This window comes from Zosterops lateralis (genome assembly GCF_965231275.1).
Source record: "Zosterops lateralis genome assembly, contig: HAP1_HAP1_SCAFFOLD_103, whole genome shotgun sequence".
Taxonomy (NCBI): Eukaryota; Metazoa; Chordata; class Aves; order Passeriformes; family Zosteropidae; genus Zosterops; species Zosterops lateralis.
In genome coordinates, this window is record NW_028154575.1 from 65,367 (window position 1) to 87,670 (window position 22,304).

The 22,304-nt window shown below is 39.6% G+C and overlaps 1 long non-coding RNA gene across 1 annotated transcript; it reads left to right on the top strand.

The window, feature by feature from the left end:
* Nucleotides 1-1,800: 1,800 nt before the first annotated feature.
* LOC310923543 lies at nucleotides 1,801-4,096 on the top strand. The gene is made up of 2 exons (XR_014592616.1): nucleotides 1,801-2,615; nucleotides 2,710-4,096. It is a non-coding gene; the product is annotated as an uncharacterized lncRNA (long non-coding RNA).
* The last annotated feature ends 18,208 nt before the right edge of the window (nucleotides 4,097-22,304 follow it).

Consider the following 22,304-nt stretch of genomic DNA (forward strand, 5'->3'; position numbering starts at 1 on the left):
ACAAAACATCCTTCAGAAAAGATTGTAGCAGATGCCTTTGAAGGTAACCTAGAAATGAAGTGACAAGTCGTTGCTCTAGTAACAATAAAAAGACTGCTTTGGAACAAGTTTGTAGAATTAATACTTCTTTCCAGTACTTGCACAGTAAAACTTCTCTTCTTCTAACCAAATTTAAAGTAAGTTTAAGACTATGTTGATCTACTCTGATTTTATAGATCTGAAAAAAAAAAATTACTGAATTTCTTATTCAGTCGTGGTTTTTAGATAATAGGAAGGGGAATGCATTTGCATTTTAAACTTTGAAACATTCTCTTGGAGGAGACATAGGCAAATATTTTGTGCTTTTTTTTTTTTTCTTTTTACACAAAATGTCAATTTCCACATCTTCATCTCAGAGAACAGTACAAATAGAAGATATCAATAGGATTTATTTTAGGCATTTAATACAGAACTGTAAAAAAAAGACTGGAATACAGAGGCATTTTTCTTAAATTCTTTTTTTTTCATAAACACTCCTATTCTTGACATGTTAGATTCTCCAGGGGCATTTTGTTAAAAGAGGGTGTATTCACAGCAGAGGCGTGAGCTGATACTGGAATACCTGTTTGTATGTTATCCCTTCTGACAGCTCAAACCTCTTTTCCCTTGTAGGTAATTGGTGTTTTTGGTGAATCTATCAAAGGTTACGGAGAGGCAACAAGAAGAGGAAGACTACAGCATGTCAGATACCCCTTGGTGTTTGCCCCATAAAGACATCAGTTTCTGCACAGCAAAGATATTTTTGGATCACAAGTTAGTTCTAGAGTGATGAACTGTACGTAACATATCCTGTCACTTTTGATCAAACATAGAAGTTTTTTTGCAGTGCCTCTTGTGTGCCATATATCACTAAGTACAGTGTACATATAATATAAAATGCCAATTCTGAATGCCTCAGAACAAGCAATGGTCATCATGGTAAACATAGAGCTCTCCAGAAAATGGGATGAGCCTGAAAACAGTAGTGCAGAGGCCTAGGCTTGCATGAGGAGAGCAGTAATCTGACAGAAGTTTACAGTCTGAAACTATACTGAGCTGATACACAGGATGCTTTTTGGTACTTGAAGCAGCATCTCTACTGCATATTTAACAGAACGTCTATCACCTTAACCTCTCATGAGTGTGTCTTTTTATTACTTTCCTTTTAAAAGAAACAAGAAAACTATTTCTTACAAAACGTAAGTCCTCCCTGCTTTGCCTTTATTGGGTTATTTGGCAGGAATATATTCAGTGAGGTTTCATATAGGATGAGACACATAAGCCCAGACAGAGGTTGAACCATGAAATTGAGATTCCTTGTTAGGTCTGAGGAAAGTGGCTTTTAATCATTGAAGCTCTATCTCTTCACCAGACTCAGTGAAAAAATGTTTAAAGTAAAGCTGCTAAATGAAATCAACGTGCACAAACATCTTGAGCACCTGTCTGTAAATAAGTAAATGTACTATGAATCAGCTTTCCTAGTATTTAATTTCCATTATTTTGAATGACTAGTATCTTAAATAAATTTTTGAGATGAGAACTGTGTAAGATTGTAGAGTTTGCATCTGCAGTATAAGAATGACCTTAAATGTCTCAAAAATCTACAGGTTTTTTTTGTGTATGAATACCCTGAATGTAAATTTACTGCAGTAAGGCTCTTCTTTCATATTTGTTCTCTCTACCATCATGTCACTTTAAACTATATTGGAAGTTTATTTCACAGTGTGTACCTGGGCATGACTGATGGACATAAGAGATTGGTGCTAAGCAGCAGTTAATATTTTCAGTAGGAAACATAAACCAGAACTCTAATGGGGTCATTAGTTTCCCAAAGTGGTCACTTTGAAAGTGATGTGCTATTTATTTAATACTTGAGCGCAACCCAACTCCAGTCTGAATACCAGCATTTAGGTTGGAGATCTCATATCAGTGCCAAAGTTACACAATTTCAGCAGAACAAAATTATTGCCAAAGTAACTTTGCACATAGTAAACTGTTTGTTTTGATGTGGTTTAACCAACCTAATAATTAATTTGAAAAAATATGCTGTGTGTGTTTCGGTTTGATAACTTAGTTTAGGTGCCTAAAATAACTCTGGAATTCTTGGTGATGTGGGGTCCCTTTCTAGATGTCAGGCTTCAAATCTGGGGTTTTTTAGAATTAATACAAGGCATTTCCATAGTCTTCAGCACTGGATTGCTTTTCAGTTTTGAGGGGAGGACTGGGGTGAGGACATTTAAGCATTTCATCTCTTAATCCTCAGCAGCTAATTAGCTCTTCTAACTCCACTAGTCCTTAGGCACTGACAGTAAAGCTTGAGAGGAGCAGTAGAGAAGGAACCCAAGGTAGAGTAAGGACACCACTGGAATACACTTTCTTACAAAATAAGTAAGCAACTCCTCTAAGTAAGTTTAAATTTGAAGTCTTAACTAGCATATAATCTGTATTCTTGCTGGGTGGTTGGGTTTTTGTTTTCTGTTGCTGTTTTTAGTCACATTGAATACGTAAAGGACGGACTGAAACATATGCGTTTGAAGTTCTATATTGAGGGCATTGAATCAGGGAAACAGGGAACGGTCCATGTGGAAGTCAAAGAGGTATGTACAATTGCTTGATACACCTGACAACCTGACAAGTCATGAATTTAAACTACCAAAGAGAAAAAAACACTCTGAATTTTTTTCTTTGCAGAATCTTGAAACAGGAAAATTCAAGGTTCACTATATTATTGTGGACGTTGAGACCTATCCAAGAAGAACCATTGTTATAGAAGACAACAGATAGCCAACGATCAAAGCTGCTGCCTTATCTCACATTGGATAATGATGTTGTAGCCAGGCTACACATGAATTGTGTGGTGTTGCCAATTGTGTCTCACAGCTTCAGGGCTGTGTTATGGGAAGTAGCCTCTCAGGACCTCCACTAACAGATAAGGGATTTAAAGTGAAACCAATGAAATATAGCAGAACTATCATGGAAGATATTCTTGACATAGGAAAATAATGCCTCCTAATGAACAGTCTAATGATCGATAATACTTCTGCACACCCAAAACCTGAGTTTTTCAAGGATTTAGGTTTGGATGGGGAGTTTTTTGTCTTCCTTGGCTTGGATTTCCCACTACCACTGCAATAAAGAAAGAGGTAGTTTAACTGTAGACAGAACTCTACTGTTTTCATTTTGGATACCTTTGTAGTAAAAAGGTAAAGTAAGAATGTTAGTGATGCAAAAGAGATCTAGGCATGTAAGGGTAGGAATGGTGGAGGCACACACACCCATGGCAAACAACTGAAGATAAACACTTTAATATTGGTGTCTTCTAAATAAATTACCAGCAAGCAGAACATCACTACCATCTGCTCTTTCCGGTGTTTGCCATGCTGCTCTGCATGGTTGTAGCAAGGTGGGGGTTGGCCTTTTCTCCCAGGCAACTAGTGACAGGACAAGAGGACATGGCCTCAACCTCTGTCAGGGGAGATTTGGGTTGGACATCACCTTCAAAATGTTTTGAAAACCACAATATTTAATTTAAACTTCTCTTTGCCACCTTGTCTGTATCTACATCTGATAAACACCTGTGGTGTTTATCATGGCATCTTTGATCCGTAAAATGTTCCACATTATTTTCTTTTACTGCCTGCATCACCTTGCTAGCTGAGATTTACCAGGATGCTTCTTTATATTTCATGAATGAGGGACACAGCTGTGAAGGACATAATTTCTCCTGTGTTGTGAAAAAGCTGAGAATATTCTTGATAAAATTAAGACAGAAAAAGTAGCAGAAGAAATCCACCTTTATCTGACCTTAATGTTCTTAATTTGAATGAATTACAAATACAAGGCTCAAATGCTTTCCAATCTCATTGCAGGAAGCTTTTTGTAATCTTTTTTCTAGGAACATCTCATCAGTGAAGAAAAAAAAAAAACACTTCATAGCTTTGTTTGTCAACTTTCTACTAGCTGGATACCTATCACCAGCAAGATTATTTAAGCCTCTTGAAACTTCAGGAGTGTTAAAGCTTTTTAGAAATATAGATTGTCTGCAGAAATAAAAGTCAAACATTTTTTGCTAACAGAAGTCTTATGTGAACTGATTACTTCTTTCCATATTTCTCCTGAGGCTGAAGTTCGCTTTGTGGACTTGGCTGGCACCCATGCTTACAAAGCTTTCTTAAATTCTGTTTCATACAAATGCATCTATGGAGACACTGTAATCAAAATTAGGTGAAGATTAGTTGAACAAGACATTTGGAATACTGAACATTGATCTCTTGTGCAGTATCATCTTTCCTGGTGGTAGTTTGCACTGGAGGGGAATAGCTGTGTTCACTGAGTTTAAACAATGTTTTAGAACACCGCTTTGGTAATTCCAAAGAGTGTTAGCCTCAGTTTTCCATATGGAGCTGCCCCTGCTTCACTGGATCATTGTACTACCAGAAAGTCGTGCAGAGATCCTTCTCCATGGCAGAGCTCAGTGTTCCATCCTCTCACTGGAGGCTGTTAGGCTGGGGAGACAGCAAAATAACTGAAAGATTCACCTTCAGTTGTCGGTAAACACAAGCAGTAACCATTTCACTATTTCCTTTTTAAAGCTCTCACTTCTTTTTCCCTTGGGAAAACAAAATTACAGCATCTGCCAGTTACTTTCTGAAGTAAATGTGTCATGTTATTGTTACTCAAGTATTGGGGAAAAAAATCACTGCTAGCAAGTCAGAGCCAAAGAAATTAAGTTTTCATAGAAATTAAACACATTTTTCAGAGTTCAGTTTTGATTGTTGCAGAATAAATAAAAGTAGTATTCTTAAAACCCCTCCTTTAGGAATCGGAAATATGTTACTCACCAGTGAAAGGTTGTTTTTCCAGAAACACTGTGTGGCAGACTATTCAAAATGTCTTTTAAGTAGGTGTACAACTTGGTCTTAAGTTTCCCATCTCTACATTCATTTTTGTGGATGCCAAACCCTATGTATGCTTCATAGGCAGCCAATATCCTTAGAGGTGGTTTATGGGAATAATGTTACTGTGTCATCTCTATGACCTGTGTTTGATTCTAGATCCTGTGTATACTTGCTGTATAGCAACAAAAAGAAAATCCCTCTAGGAAATGAACTGAGTGGAAACTTTAAAATATCTATATTAAAAAAAATCCAAACAGCAACAACAGCAGCAAACAAAAAAAAAAAAAAAAAAATAAATAAGAAAATTAAATAAATAAATGAATTAAAAAAACCAATAACAAAAAAAAAAAAACCACTCAATAAGCTTTGATAAACAGAAGCTCTTGTAAAAAAAGATGAATGTAGATTGGGAAGCAAAGGTGTTGTTGTGCATGACTGAGTTTAAAAATAACCTTGTTACCTAAATATTTCTTGCACAGAATTCAAGTTTCAGCAACTGATTTAGGCAATGGAGTCATGATCTTAGAAATGGTTGTGAATAAATGCATATCTGATACAAGAAACTTCAACAAACTCATTTAACAAGCGAAGAAACAAACAAGACAGGAATGTGAGTAAGACAATTACTGTATCACGTGCCAGATGCAGAGATAAAAAGCCAAAGAAAATGTGCTGGGAGTTTGCTTTCAGCTTTCACTTTGCTCTCAGTCTCATTCACTATCACAACAGATGCTATCCACCCTAATACTTACAGGATTATTCCACTGTGTATATTGTCAGCAACCAAACATTGCAGATTATGCCCAAAAATCATCAAGGACACATTTTGAACCCAAGCCCACTTTTATGATTCACTCCAGCTTGTAAACTGACAGAAGTCAAGCTTAAAGGTGACAGGGCTCACAACTGGTCTCTGCGTATGGGGTTGTGAAGTCTGTCTGAAGATCTGGGGTACAGTTGGCACTGGAAAAACAAAAGTTTGAAAGCAAAGCCAAAAAATTTGAAAGCAAAAAGATCTTCACCCTCTTTTTTTGAGAGGGGGAAAAAAGGCCCTAGAGAGTCCCTAGAGAGATGTTCACTTGCTCCAAATAGGAAATAATAGAACTCCAGTAGAAATTTTCCTTAGGCATCTGGGAATGTATGTTGTTATGGTATACAGTGATTCCAAACAGTACAATAAATAATTGAACAGCAGAAGTATTTGATAGTTTTTCTTAGTAAATTCTCAGGGTTTTTTATTGTGTATGTGTTCTGTAAAATAATGTATAGGAATTCTAGAAAAATGTGAATTAATACCATCCTGTATTCAAATTCAGTCTATTTATATTTTTTAATGATATATACTTAAAAGTTGAAAATGTAGCGAAAATATTTTGCAATTTAAAGGAAACAAAGGAAACAAAAAAGCTTTTTGGAATTTTGTTCTTCTTGGGAGAAATATGCTGTATTTGATTCCCTTCCTCTATATAGGTTATTGTAGAACATTTGTAACTCAGCTAATCAAAAATATTTATCACAAATACCCATTTCAGTAAAAGAGATCAGTGTGGAAAGCCTCTGTTTGCCTCTCAGGGTTCAGTATCAAACTACTGCATTTCGTTTTAATATCCATGTAAAAAAATTCTGTCAGTTCTGGAAAAAGCGTAGTATGGGAGGGATGCCCTCACCTGCTCCAGCCCGCAGCCACCCTGCAGCAGATCAACCTTGGCCAGCACCCAGAGCTGCTCCCCCCACAGCAGGATGGGGGTGGAAATGGGGACCAGCAGAAATGAGAAATCTTGGGGGTTGTGAGCAAGACAGGGACATCACTTGCCAGTTAAGTGTTGCAGGTGAACTAAACTTCAAAATGAGCTCAATTTATTGCCTTTTGCTGGCCAGAGCAGCAGCGTGGGCAGTGTGCCGCAGTGGTGAGCACTTAGCAGGGCTGGCAGCAGTGGTGTCTCGACTTCCAGATCACGTACAGGCGTCTGCCTCCACATCTTAAAACCTTCCCGTACTGTGCTGGGAAACCTTTTCAGGATAATCGTGTTTATCCAACCTCTATTTAATTACAATTCCCCTTTATCAGAATCACAATTATCTTCTCTAGCACGAGTTGCTGTCTTGTATTACTCCCCACAATTAACTCTATTAACCTTTTATCCAAGCACATTTTTACCCTTTATGGGAACTGGGTTGTTTTTCAATTTCAATCCTAATTCTTCTTTTTTTCCATTAAAAACATAACAATCTCAGCCATAACAACATTTTATTACAGTTATACACGTACTAAATCATGGCTATATTCCCTGAGATGTGATTTGCTTCATTAGTGCTACAACCTCTGTAGAGGAGCTGGAAGTGAATTGCTATCTTGTATGCTGTCTGGGACCATGCATTTTCCTGTGTTTTAATAAAACAGAGACAAATCCCAGTGTCGGAGTGCAGATTTGCAAAATGCCACCAGTTGCTTTTTGGTGTGATACCTGGTGAGGTACAGATGCCCTTGTCTCCTCTGTGTGGCTGCAAAGAACCACATTCAGGGGTCTGACACTGGAGTTAGGATAATAGTGTTGGGGAGAAATAACTGAGACATCTCAAGATTTAAAACAGCAGCTTTCTATCAACTGCCTTGAGCATAAAAGCCTCATAATCTACAACTATTTTTCCCTGAAAACATCTATGCAAAGTGTCCTGCTGTGCTAACTTTTTTGTATTTTTCACACTTATTTTCCTTGAATTTCTCTTTTAACACCTTTTTTTGTGGGGACTCCTTCCAGCATCTGCATGTATTTCTCTTTTCCTTCAAATTACTGTGTTTAACTTGTGTGTCTGCATGTCTCTCCTTTACCTATATTTAATTTAGCAGAATAAAAGCTAATCTCCCTCAACTTCTCATCGTAAGATATTTTCTAGACCCTTTGTCAGCTTCATTGCCCTTATACATATATAGACCCATGCATAAAAACATTATAAATATATAATGTAGAGCATATATGTTGCATAATATATATTACACAGATTTAAAAAAATACATATCTCCATATATGTATATATTTATGTTCCTGACTTCATCTCGAAAGCTTTTCAGGTAACATCAAAATAAACCAGCTTCTAGGGCCATTCCAAAACAGACACTTCCCATTACTGACCAAGTCATGTTGCAGAGCTGGTCTCCAGAGATGGTCCTGAGAGCACTGTGATCCTCATAGGAATGGAACAAACAACTCTTGAATTCTGGGTGGTGGGTCCGATTGACACCTTCATTTTTAGCTGATATCCCGCACCCCATCCGAGCGTTGGATGACTGACAGCTACAAAAGCTCCAGGTATCTCTCAGTGGCAAATACTTCAAGGTGAGTTATGAAGAAATTAGATAAGCAAAAGGATGTGAGTTGTGCTAAGATTAGAGCCAGTCAATTCTAATCTCTTCTGTACTGAGTGAATCATGATGGCAATTCCTTCTTGATAAGCCATCCTGCATTATAATGGTAAAGGCCAGTAAAGTTGTCCTGCCTTGCTGGTAGTTGTCAGCTTGTCAGCCTTTGGGATGGGATTAGAAGTGGAAGTATGTGAACATGGCTTTTGTGCTTTTGTAAAAACACGCATTTTTCGTGTGGGAAGTATCCTAAAGCAACCATCAATGTCACAGTCAGCCCCATTTATCCACAGGCTATAGCTGTCATGCTGTACTGCTCCCACAAGGGATGTGACATAGGGACTTCCTTTTCCCAGAGGACAAGCTCTGTGCGTCCTAAACAGTGTTCCTGCATAATGCCTCTAAAATAACTGTACACCTCAACATAAATACCAATGCATACACAAAATCAAGGGAAAACTAATGCTTTAAAAAAATGAAACATGAAGAAAACAATATGGATTCCATGGACTGAAATCAATGTTTTTACATTTAGCACATTTCTGTGAACATTACCAGGTAATGCTGTAATCAGTGAGCAATCTTGCTCTGTGAGAGGATTAAATACTCTGCTATGTGCCCATTTGGATGTGGTTACATTGCTGTCCCTTGTCACAGAGTTCAGGAGCAACCAGCACATACATATCCATGTTGAGGTGATTGTGATGGTTTTTATAAAGGGTTTTGCTGCTGTGCCAGCTGGTGTCCTGCTCATGGGAGTCTCCAGCTTTCAAATGGCAGACATCTGATGCTTTCTAAAAGTACATTCTCCTCACCCTTGGAGCCCCAGGAATGGTTCTTGTCTAATTCTTCTCTAATTCATCTCTTCTTAAGGAATAAGAAGCCGTTTGCTGGTTGGCCTCTTATTAAGCGACCAACTGCAGGCAGGTCTTTCAGACCTCTGCATACCACACATGTCCCTCAGGCCATGCTTTCTGAAGCAATTCCATGCAGATGTCACTGGATTTTAAAGACCAGAAATAACATGGGTATTTTTGGAACAGCCTGTACATTACCACTGCTTCATACAGGGTTATGTGCAAATCACACTTTCACACTGAAATAATTTCCTTAGTAGAAATAAGGACATATTAGTAATGATACAGATTTATTTTTTTTTCATCACACAGATAGGTAGTGAGCACAGATGGCACTCAGAAAATACTGATTGTATGATAAATTCTATCACCCTTCTCTTCTGTGGACCAGGAGTGAGTATTGTTGTCTTTTTCTCTGCTATAATAATCACTTCTTGCAAATGTTGTGAGAATCAGGTAAGGAACTGAAGCTGCAGACAGCCTGGTCAGGTAAGCAGGAGAAAACAATGAGTCTGAGGACCCCAGAAGGATCAATTTTCAGAAACCCTTGATTTCTAAACACATTTCAAGTCAGTACCTGAAACTATTTTTCCAGGAAGAAGATTTCATCACTTCTGTCTATCAAAATGATGAGTAAAGAAATTGTTTGATAACGTGTCACAACATTAGGGAAACAAACACTATTGACCTTTATCTCAAGCCATTCCTCCAAAAAATCCATTGTTATGTAGGAAGTTTCATAGTAAACTGAGAATATTAGCACTGATGATGAAGGGTGGAAGTGTCCAGTAGCCCAAGCCTGGTATTCCTGGACATCCCACATGCCTGCACTGCAATTAATCTCTGGTTTTAGTGAAAACATCTTCAGACTTGAAAAAGAATGTGACCAGAAGCAGAAGCTCAGTTTTAAACTCAGGTTAAAAACAGCAAACAGAAGAATTTTATGCATAGCAGAACAAAACTCATCACTTGAGGACAGAATGAAATTCTTTATGCATATGAAGAATAAAATATATTTTATCCTGAGCTGGATGCAGCTTGCTTATGATGCAAACAGCAGGCACAGTCCTATGTGCACATACATCACTCTACATTATAAACAGCCTAGAAGCCACAAAGTTGAAAGCAGATCTTGATTCTCACATAATAAAAGTAAGAGATGCTGCAGGAAGGATTGAGCTTTCCTGACACTGGACTGGGAACTTATCAGGAGATAATAAATAATAGTATCCTAAGCTTATTCACCTTCTCCTTTTTTTTTTTTTTTTTTTTTTTTTACTTCCTACAGCATTCCTTCTGCAATCTTTCTGGATTTCTGGATTTTAAGAAACGGCAACAACCATCACTAAGTCCTTTAGCTGCAGGGTATGCAGCTCCCTCAGCTTTTTCCATAATTTGTAGTTTAGCACCACCTTCCTAGACACCAAAGAATTGCAGCTTTGCACTGCCAGAACATTTGGCTTGAAAGCCTTAGAACAAAAAGGAAAGTGCAAAGAAAGGTAGTTTGTAGTAAAGCATTTCTCACACCCAGCAAGTGTTTTCCATACAGGGAAAGTTTAAGGCTCACCCCTTAAGGTAAAGAGCCCAGATTGTTCCCTACCCTTCTGACAAGGGTTGGCTGAGGGCCAAGAAAGAAGCATCTATTGGATCTTGTCACTGTTCTTCAAACCCTCTATCCCTCTCTATTGGCTCTAAGCCAGGTTATCCCTCCTAAAATATTAAGAATTTAAGAAAGAGCACAAAAGGGAACTCTAGGCTTTTCAAGGTGTGTTAGCAGGGTGTCTGAGGTTTCTCAGGTGCCTATGCACAACTTATTATTTGTTTTCTGCAAAGTTTGTTATTTTGTTATTTTTTCTTTATTAAACCTTTTGGTTTACAAAACACCTTCGAGAAGCAGTCTCACTGAAATTAATTACAGGCACTTTTCTGCCAGGCTGGACCCTCAGAGTGTGAGGCAAACCCACAGTGGTTATTTCCATATCTGTTTTAATTATTAGACCTTTTTAACAAGATAGCATCCTCTGTCCTCATCAACTTTTGCAGTTCATCAGTTTTCAGAAACCATACCACAGACCAGTGCTCCCTGTAGCACTTCATTTATGGCCCTATAGCTGCGGCTCTATGCTGTCATAATTTCAGGGCCCATTGCTTTTGTTTCCAAGTAATGAAAACTGAAGTTTCTAATGTAAACTGTATTTTATGCTGAATATAGTGTGTTTTAATGTTTAAAAATGAGCTTGTGAATGCTTGATGTGAACATGGTATTTTCACTCAACATTCACAGACAACAAATTTCAACTTCTTTTCTGCAGTTCATGATAAATAGCTGTTAAGGAGAGAGTTTTGATGTCTCTTTGAAAAACAGGATTGACAATGGTAGTCTGTAGCCTCATAGTACAAAATATAAATATTTTCTTCCATAATCCGAGGAGTTGGTAAGAAAAATGGTAAAGGTGACAGACACATGGGTAACTGACCTGCTGTGGTGTCAAAGACAAACCCATACCTCAAAGAACATTCATGCAAAGCATGCAGATTTTTTTAAAAATTCATTATTCAATTTTCCCTTTCTGTGTGTTTCCCCAGCATGTCCTCACTTGCATGGGGTATGACCAGGATCAGCTACCCAAGAATAAGCTTAATCACAAAATTACCTTACAGTCACCCCCTGCAAAACCTCCTTCTACACTGAGCTCCTTATCTTGTGACCCAGAAGCTGCAAATACCCACCATGACATGACCTGTTTTGCAAAATTCTCACATATTGATCCCTGAAAACAAGCTAGAGGTCTGTGTGCTTGGTAATTGGCTTGGTGCTTCCCATCAGCACTGTATGAGGAAGTCCCAGAAGGTGCTCCCTAGTACGTTGTCACAAAATTCTGGGTGGCACATCACCATCCTCTCTCAGTTTGGGTGATTCAGGTGATTAAATGATTAAAAGTCCTTGGCCCTCTAAAAGCCCCGAGTCGCGTCACAAGGAAAAAAGCGGAGTCTTCAAGGTCTCGTTTTCAGGTTTCTCGTGTTGTTTATTATTTGATATCTCAAAATTTTTCTCCACACCAGCCAAGATCTGAACAGTGACTGGGACACCAGGCGACTGACTGCTGATGGAGTGTCGCTTTGCTTTTATACAGATAACTACATGTTGGTTATTTACAATTTCATACCAATGCCTAGTGCCTATACTAGAAGGGTCATTTCTACTTTGACCCAATCGTCTCAGACTACTTTTTGTCATCATCACCTCAGAAGATGGAGGAAGAGGAAGAAGGAGAGGAACTCAAGGAACCACCCTAATTCCTCCATTTTGTCCCTCCACTTACCTCTATTCTAAGAACCCCAAAACTACTAAATTTTTCATCTTGTGATGTGCTAAATTATTGTTTTCACACTTTTGTGGTTTGTAATTCCTCTCTCAGTGTTGGAAGCCTCTCCCATGGACTAAAATCAAAGCCAGTGTCTTCCTGGGCTCTGTGCCAAGGTCTCCAACCCCTGTGGACTGGCTCCACACCCTCCTGTCCAGGGTTCAAGCTCCTTTCCTCGGATCCCAGGTCATCCAAGGGGATGCCCTGGACTCCAGCAATCCTCCCTATGATTCTCTGGACAGTCCAGTGGCTAAGCCGCTCACTGCCATGTTGGACACTGAAGCTCCATCCCCTCTTAAGCCTTTGCTTCCCTCTACTTTATTCACCAACTAGAAAACACTTCTGTTGTTGGGGAGACCTTTTTGGCATTTTGTTCCTTCATTTCTTTGCCTGTGAAATTACTCAAGTGTATATATACACGAGTATATATACACTGTGAATATAAAACAACACCTCATTTTTGTGTCTTTGAGGGAAGAAAAAACCCCATGATATTACATATTAAGCAACATTTTCCCTGCTAGGTATCCAGCCTTATATCACACTTTCCCAAAATCAGTACCTCAGTGGCAAATTATTGCAGTTTTAATTAAGTCAGTGAGTTGAGAAATGGGCACTCATTTAACATCTGCTGACTGTGGGCAAAAACACACAGAGAAAAATAAATGATAAGAAAGGAGCTGTAGGTGTCAGTCTTTAAAATCTTCCCTGAGTTCCACATGTGAATCAGGTAAGGTTGCTTCAAGCAACCTCAAGAAAATGCATGTGAATGAGTCTTTTAAGGTGTATTAGTTTAATTTCTTTACACTTTTATCTGGATATGCTCATTCAGAATTTAAAAAAAAATCCTAAAGTGGCCCTAATTTAATTTATTTAATTTCCAAGGAGAACTAAAGCAGATTGTATTAAGGAAACTGAAATTCTGGGTAGGAGCGTCTGTGTTATGTTTTTAAATGAGGTTTAATTCTTGACTTTTCAATTCACATCTTTAATTTCCTGGGGCTGCATTTCCAGTGCAGCCCTGAGAAGCCAAATAACAAATACATTACTGGGAAGAGTGTCACGATAGTGTGCAATGCTAAACAAATATATATTAATTTTTGTCCTATTTAATGGATTCTACAAATATTTCCACATACACTGCTACTCAACAGAGGCAACTGCATGAGCACATGCAACTGTATGTTCATATGGCACGTATTTTTTATGCTTCTGTTAAAATTTGAATTTTACTATAATTGTGCCTGGAGTTTGCATAGAAAAATGTGTTATATAAGAGTATTCTTATATAACACATATATCATATATGATATAAATATCATATATGATATTTACCTTCACAGGAGCTACTCATTTTTATGCAAACTTGCCAAGTGTAAACAGATTAGCTCCTATTCAGCAGGGAAACTGGTTTTAGTTGTCTGTAATTCCCTGGCTGTCCAGACCTTCTCAGACACCAATCATTATCTCTAAAACCTCTCTGAGATTCTCCAGTATCAGATGCAGCCCAGCCACAGTGTAGGACAGGTAGTTTAGTCAGAAAAGCCGTGGGGTGGACTCAGGGCATCATGGCATTTTCCAGTCACAATATTTATATCTCCTGTTCATGAAGCTGATTTTGGTAGGCTCTGGCTTCTCTTTGTAAAACATTAGCTCTGTAAGTGAGTCAGCAGGTGTCTCAGAAGTATTAGCACTGGACAAAAAAGCCCTTTACAGCTGTGGTCCAACAAAAGTCACAAGCACAGCCAGCCAAGTAGGCAGTCGCCCTGGGCTGATAGCGCTTCTTCTTCCTCCCCATCTTCCTTCACATGTAGCATTGCTGGCAGTGCCAGAGGCCAGCAGCACCTGGGGACTCTGAGGTATTGTGAAAAAGGAGCCTGGAGAAGGATCTGTGGGTTGCCCATGAGCAGGAGTTATGGACCTCAGTCACTTTGATTTAATGCTTTTCTTCAGTATAGTCTATCTCTTCTCGTAAGTGACAGATGAGGAAGTCAAACTATTGTGAGCAGGGAGATATGTCTGGTGAAGACATTTGTTTGCCAAGCAGTTTTCCATCTTTCAGGTAAGTGAACTTCCCAATTAGCTCCTGAGCATGGTATTTGTATGAAAATCGTTCCATTAATGACACTCTCTTTGTCTCCAGCTGCTGCACTTCAAATTTGATGGCATTGTGTGTTGTTAGAAATTGGAATAGAACAAAAAGCATACAGAGAGAACAGAAGGCAAACAGAATTAGCAATTATTGTTTGATGAATACAAAGTAATAGCGCCAGCTATAAAAGCTGAAAAAGTTGTGCTTACAGTTGCTTAACAACTTGGAATTAAATTTTACACAATGAGCATCTGTTATCAGTTGATTTTCCCCCGTACTCCAAAAGCTTCAGTCAAGATAGTTGGCCCATTTTTGGGGCCAAGGCTGAGGAAAAAATATGTCACTGCTTTTCCTCTGCCTGATGTAAAGTACCAAGACCTTCTATCAGCTCCAGCAACCTCAGATTTGAAGTAGGGATTTGGACTTGCCTGCAGACAGTTTGTGCAGCAGAAATCTGCCCTTTTATTCTCATGAAAATCCAGGTAAACTTTTCCAATAAATAAAAAAGTGATGATTGCACTTGTCTGCTTTGCACAGGCCAAATGCCTTGGGGCACCCAAGCACCTCTGGGTGACCATGCCCCATGCTGCTGGGTCATATCCATGTAGATGTCCTGCTGGGCAGCAGAAGATCCCCTGGAGCTTTGTAAATAGCCTTTCTCCAGCATCTCACCCTTTCCTACAGCATTTAGAGCAAGCAACAGGGAATAGCCTTTCTGTGAACTGGAGGGCAACAAAAGTGCTGAACAGCTATAAAACAAGTGTCAGAAAACGACATCAGAAAAGAGCCAGTTGCAGTAAGATGCTGGAGACATGCTCTTTGTCTCTCCTGGTCTGTCACAACAAAATCTAAATGTGGCTTTGGGTCATTCCTTCAAGCTGTAAAAAGCATTATAGTCATCTTCTGACTTATGGTGAGTGGTGGCAGAAAGAGAGGTTGTACTGTGGCTGCTTTGGACTACACATTCATTTCAGAGTGATTCTAAGGATAGAATTAAAATGCCATAGTATTTCTACAATATCTGAATAAATCTGATTCTTGTCTTAGTGGCAGTTTTAGCTCCATGGCTTTCTGTGTCCACAGCTATTTAGACACAATATAAAATATATTGCAAGAATAGTCCATTCCCCAAAGTGGAGCTAAGCTAAGAAGTGAAGAACCCAATGGAATGCTATATCTTTTTGGATGCAGAGGGCCCCAGAGCACGCACAGTTATGGGGATGACATCTTCCAGGAATTCAAGGAGCCAGATAAGTTTAGTCAGACCTATGTACTGTGCTCTGCCCTAATATGTGTCTACTGGTGGCAGGGAGGAGTGCAACCTTTCTGCTCCTAATGCTCGCTCTCCATTTGCAAAATACACACCCTGGGGCAGCTCACTGTGTTGGAAAGCATTGCCTAGAATAGGTAGGTCTCTGGTGTTGAAAATAAAACAAAAAACAACTCTTGGAAGGCATTTGAGTGTTTATTGAGGGCGGGAGCCAGCAAAACGCCAAGCTGGCTGCAGCACTCTGCCAATGTGCTCTGCCAGTGCAGCTTCCAGCTGGGCACTGGGGCTCCCCTCTGGGCCTGGTGCTGTGGCAGGGGTCATGTGAGGGGACCGTGTACTCTTTAGAGTGGCCATCTGCTGGCACCGAGCACACGAGCAGCTGGAACAGCTGCCTGCAGAGCGAGCACATCGCACTCTGTCTGGCCCAGTGCTGGATGCAGGCAGAGCAGAGCCCGTGGAGGCAGAAGGGCACACAGGCCGAGTCCTTGACATCTTCCAGGGAGAGGGGGCATTGATGGGCTCCTCCAGGCCTGCCTGTGGCACCTGCCTCATGCTGCTGTTCTTTGCTCCTGCAGGTCTGGCTCAATGGTGCCCAATGTCATGTCCTGCCAAGAGAGACATGCAAAGTGCTGGAGCTTTTCTGGTGCTGAGAAAAGAGGAGCAGATAAAAGCCCAGAGAGCTGTGGAGGACACCCAGATGGATCTCCTCAGCAATTCCCCAGCTTTCAAGCCCCCTCAGGCAAGGTGCCTGGGGCAAACTGTGGAGAGCTGTTGGGGGGACATGAGGGGAGAGCTGGAGCCTCCAAGCCCCCAGAGCACCGTGCTCTTCACCAGACACCAGCTGGATTAGCACAGGGCGTGTGCCTTCAGGAGGTGGTCAGAAAATCTGGGCAATGTTTGGCATGGCTGAAATCCCTGGTGCTCTCGTGGTATGTCTGGTCCCAGGGCAGGCAACAAGGATTCTACACAGGCCTACACAGCTGAATAGAGGAGCAAGAAGTGCTGGAAGTGGGTTTGAACCTCGGGGTCTATGTGTCATGTGGGTCCAGTGTACTAAAGATGGAGACCCAGAAAATAGGCACCCCACACTACAGTGGGGGAGCCCTGGTGAGCCAATGGAAGGAGCACCCCAACTTAGCTCTTCCAAGGGCTTCACTGGAGGTAGAAGTGCCTGACCCTTGTCCCTGAAGTAAAAAGCTCTGAGATGACAGTTGAGGTTGGAAGGGACCTCTGGAGGTCACCATGTCCAAGGTCCCCACTCAAGCTAGGTCAAGATGTACAAATACAGGTGTTAGAGGGACTTGAAAGTAAAGAATTAGAGGTTTTATCTCATTAAATTTTTATCCTATTCTGCCAGCTTCTGTCTTTTTGGTCTTCCTGGTGCCAGTCTGCAATAGAGTGATCAACAAAAAATACAATTTATTGCTTTACTGGAAACAGGTCCTGCCATATTCAGCATTTATTATCCTTCATGAGCAGCAGCAGTACGTATGATGTATGTGTTAATGAAGTCTTCATCCATTAGATGAAGATGGATGCTGAAGGCTGTGAACATTTTCAGTGTAAAATTTGAAACAGACTAACACACACCCTGAGTAACTGTTTTCCCCACTTTTCTCTGTCATCTGCTCTGACTTGCCCTGTTATTACTTCCATGCAGAACTGCTAAGTGCCAGCATTCCTTGCCTGGGTGACCAGTGGCAATACTCAGGACCTGACATGCTCACTCATATATAAAAATAAATGCTTTTTAATTATTTCAGTGATACAACTATTTGTCTTTCTGCTACTACCTGAACTTCTGTGGCCTGTGACAACTTAGTTTCAGGCTTCTGTAAATAATATTCTTGGTAGGTATTAAAATTATTAATATTTACATTATTACTTCTAAAGTTATTACCTCTGATTAGCACTTCAGAACTTACTGAAGAACTGTGAAATATAAAAACTAAGTGTTTCTATTTTCTATCTACTCTAGAAGACCAGTAATTCAGTAATATTTTTAATAAATGTAAATGGATCTCTCATTATCTGCTCTCCTGAGACTTTGAAAGTGTCAGTAGAATTCTTAGGTCCAACCTTACCTATTCCAACAATCTTTGTGTCCCTATATGTCTTTCTGTCATCCTTGGGTCCCTGATGACTCTTAGAGACGTGATGCATAAAAGAACTCTTCTTGTCTTCAGATGTTTCAATGAAAACTCCAAAAAAGAAGATTCTTCGTAAGGAATAAATGTTACATTTCAAAGGACATTTCTAGATTTAACAACCCCAGAATTTAAGACTTTGAAAAAACATTACACTTTTAGGAAAATGGAGCTTTATCAACCACAGTTTTTATGATGTGATTGTTTTGTTGTATCGCAACCAAACACTGCCTATTCACTAATCATGGATCAGGGCTCTTGAAAAACATTTCTAATCCTTTTGTTTTACTTATATATCTCTTTAGGCTTTGAATTACATGTCAATGTGCTCTGATTTTCATCACAGTCACAAAGCCTACAAACTCATAAACTGAGAATCTTGGATAAATCACTTGACTCTAGAAATTGAAGATTTATGTGGATCTGTTTTTAAAATGCAGTGTTGCAAGTAAAAGCCTATAAACTAAAGGGAAAGAGAAGTTTATAACCTATTTCTAATCAAATTGAAGGACAAGAAGACGAAGTAGGAAAACTAGATTAGGTAATTTAAGTATTTCTTTTTTCCATAAGAACTCTTGGTAGACAAGATGAGGATTATTTATAACTGAAAGTATAATTTAATTGTTTAATCTTCACTGTTGTGGTTCCACTGAGAGTTCCTAGTCACATGTGTTGGCCATGGAACATGAGTGTCTTGGAGGGCACATAGGACAATGAAAATTTGGCAAAACAAATGACAATTCCTAAAAAAGTAAAGCAAGGCTTCTTACTTCATATAGAAGTACAGAAAGCCTAAGCTCACTTCTCTGGAAATGGGAAAACCTCTTCCCTTTGGTTGTTTTTTTAGGATTTATGACATTCAGAAGAAGGCTTGAGTTTAATGACAGCAGAAGGGATCACATCAACCCTACACAGTGATGTCTGCTGCCTCAGATCTGCTGATCCTCCATTTTGAGGGGGATTGATCACCACATAAAAAACAGTCCTGTGAATTATGTCTTTGCTTCAAAAATGTTTTGTGCTTCCCACTACATTGCAGTGTTGCAGTGACAGGCATTTTACCCTGAATGAAAAATAGATGAAAGGTAGCTGGAAATGCAGTTTCTTGAGTTTTTTTCCTGAACAATATCAAAATTCTTTTCTCTATTCATAACTTAACTTGTTCAGCTGATCTTTACAAAGAGCAGGTATAGGATTTCATAGTACTTTGTGTACATCATGCATCTCTTTTTACATAGCTACAGTGACATAGTATAAAATGGGAAGATAACTTCCAAACAATGCTCACAGGTTTACAAACTTTCCCTGATAACCAGCAAATCTGGCTAGATGCTTAGTGATTTTCTTTCCAATGCCATATGTCAGCAAACTATGACTCATACCAAATTCACACAGCCCCTAAGAGGATAATATTAACTCTGGCTGAAGCCAAATAACTCAAAGTCTTTGTGTGTGACCAGGAAACAGATTCAACACAATTTTTTGTTAGATTAACATAGCAATGAAGGGGCTACAGCAGGCAGAGGAATGAGCCGTTGGGTTGGATATGCCTCATGGTTTCTCAGAACTGATGAAATGTCTTTCAGAGCCTATGGGTATTACCAAAGAATCAGCAGGACATGGCAAAAGTCCTACTGATTTGATTGAACTACTGCTGACTGGATAGATGTTCCCAGATATTTAACTGCTGACTTGCCCAGAGTTCATCCTGACAGGTCAGCCTGCAGGCACTGATCCTGAATAACACGGAGGCATTTGTGATAGCTATATCGACTACATGTTGTGTACTGCAAGCATAATAATAAAATTGTGTTACATTGCACAATAACCATAAAGAACATACGCATGAAACCATAGTAACTATTGAGAGTTAACAACTTTTAATCTTTCTCCATTTTGCTGGTACTGCAGAAGTAGCCTATTAGTTCAAAAAATGCACCTTTTTTCTAGTGTAGCTGCAAAATATTGTACTGTATCATCACAAAATTCAAAAGAAAGTGTATACTAGTTTAAATTACCGTATACTGAATATACAAGCTCTGCAATAGTTCTTAATGCAATTCTTAGCCAGCAAGGAGAAAATGTTAAGACTATTAAAGGAAATCATAGTAGCTTTTAGGTCTTGTAGACTCCCCTGCTAATTTCCTGAAATACGATCATCCATCTTTTAAATTAGTAAATACTTTCCTAAAGTATTTACTAATTGGAGTATTTTCACAAACACATTTTTTTCACCCCCAACTTTTACTACTATTGGTTTCCACAATGAAGCTATGCAGCCAGCAGCCACTTGCCTTTATCTGTGATAAAGGAGGCAGAGGGAAAAGGGAGTGTGCAGGAAAGTGAAGTGTTTGGTCTCTTGCTTCTGTTCATGCTGCCCCTGGCTCCAGGATCCTTGGAGGCTACCACTCTGGGTACAGCTCCATACTCTTGCTTCTTTGCAAGCTTTGCTCCAGCTTTGCCCAAAAGCCCGTGCTGACCCTGTGTGAGACCTGTCACTTTTGCACAGTGCAGGGAGGACAATCTACAGTCTTTCCTAAATCTGTGGGCTGGACAACCTGAATGTCTGTGACTCAAATCGCCACTGCTACAACCTGTCATAGTTTCACTGCTGACTTTTCTCTCTTGTTCATGCTACCTTTGACCTCAGTGTCTAGACTCCCATTTTCTTAACTCATATTTACAGGTAAAGCACCCACAGGAGAGCACAAGGTCAGTGCAAGAGAACTGTGTCAGAGAAACATATGGAAAACTACCCAGCACATCTTTGCACTCACCGGGATACACAGCCCCACAACAAAATCTGGAAATGAGTGGGACTTGCCCACACAGAGCTCAGGTTATCATACCCATCTCCATATCCCATTTCTCCTCTGCTTTGCAGGCACCAGCCACAACAATTAGTCAGTCTCTCCTGAACAGCTGTTCTCAGTGTGTATTTAGCTGCACAGGTTGCCAAGAATTTTAAACCCAGAGACCTTTTGCTATACTTGCACAACAGAGTGTTTGTTAGAGGAAGCCAATGCATGCACACCCACCCTTTCAGCTTCCACTGTATCTTGATATTGCAAACTGCTTTTGGACCTGAGAAGTCATGGGAGAGACAGACTACTCTTATGAAAGTAGTCTGAAGCTAACACATCCCACACCCACATCCAGCACTGCCAATATCCAACAAATGGTAAATGGAAATAAATGAAAGGGAAGTGTGTTGTAAGTGAAATATTTGCAGACTGTTTATAAGGAACAGTTAGGGACTTTCCAGAGATGCAAAACAGGATCGTCTTTTTCCTGAAGAAACTAGTAAACAAGGGCAGAGAAACACTGGAGGATTCTTATGCACAAGATGCCACTGGAAATTATTCAATTAGAATGCAAAGAAAAAATAATTTTTATCATCAGAGGGAAAGTTGTTATCTTTCACCCAAAATTACCCTTGCATATTTGTCATCACATACCATATTATTAACTGCCATGTTTAACAGGAGAAGAACTTCTTGCTTTAAAATTCTACTAATTTAAAATTAATCAGTAGATTGTCAGCTGCAATAGCAAAGGCCACAGCAATGTTGTAAAATAAGTACTTTCCGAAGCTGCAAGAGAGATTTTCTGCAGAAACCTGAAGGAAACTGCACAATGGTGCTGTTCTGTACTGTTACCCCTGCCCTTAGAGGGGCAACACGTTGCGACGTGGTGTGGACCCTCACAGAGGACAGCAGGCAGTAGCAGGGTGAAACATGGAAGGCTCTTTATTATCTGACTCCAAAGGCTTATATACATTTTGTACAGAGAGCCAAGATTGGCCCAAAGAAGTTACAATCTCCTGACTCCATTGGTCAATATGACCATCAGTCAAGTTCTCTCTCAGAGAACAAGAATGCAAAACATACAGATAAATTCTAAGAATACATATTGTTTACATGAAGCAGCATTAGAAGCTGCTGCAAAGACTCAAACACTTGAAAGCAAGAAATGCAGGGGTGACGCTGTACCTTCTCTAGGACATATATAATGTGGAACAAACATAAAAAAACTGTCTTCTGCAAATGTCAGCAACCTCACTGCTTGGTTTCATGTACAGTGTCAACTTCTGATATGGTAAAAAATGTATACAAAAATTCTTTATGTGTATGAAAATTAGGTATCAGTATAAGGGCAACTCATTCTTCCTACAAAACCCATGTATTTTTATTGCTCTTACTATAAATATTTTTCATCTGCAGGTACAGACTGTTCTCCCCCTGGGTTTTAGAGGAAACACTCTCCCATAATTGCCATTAACTCATATTGATCAGCAGC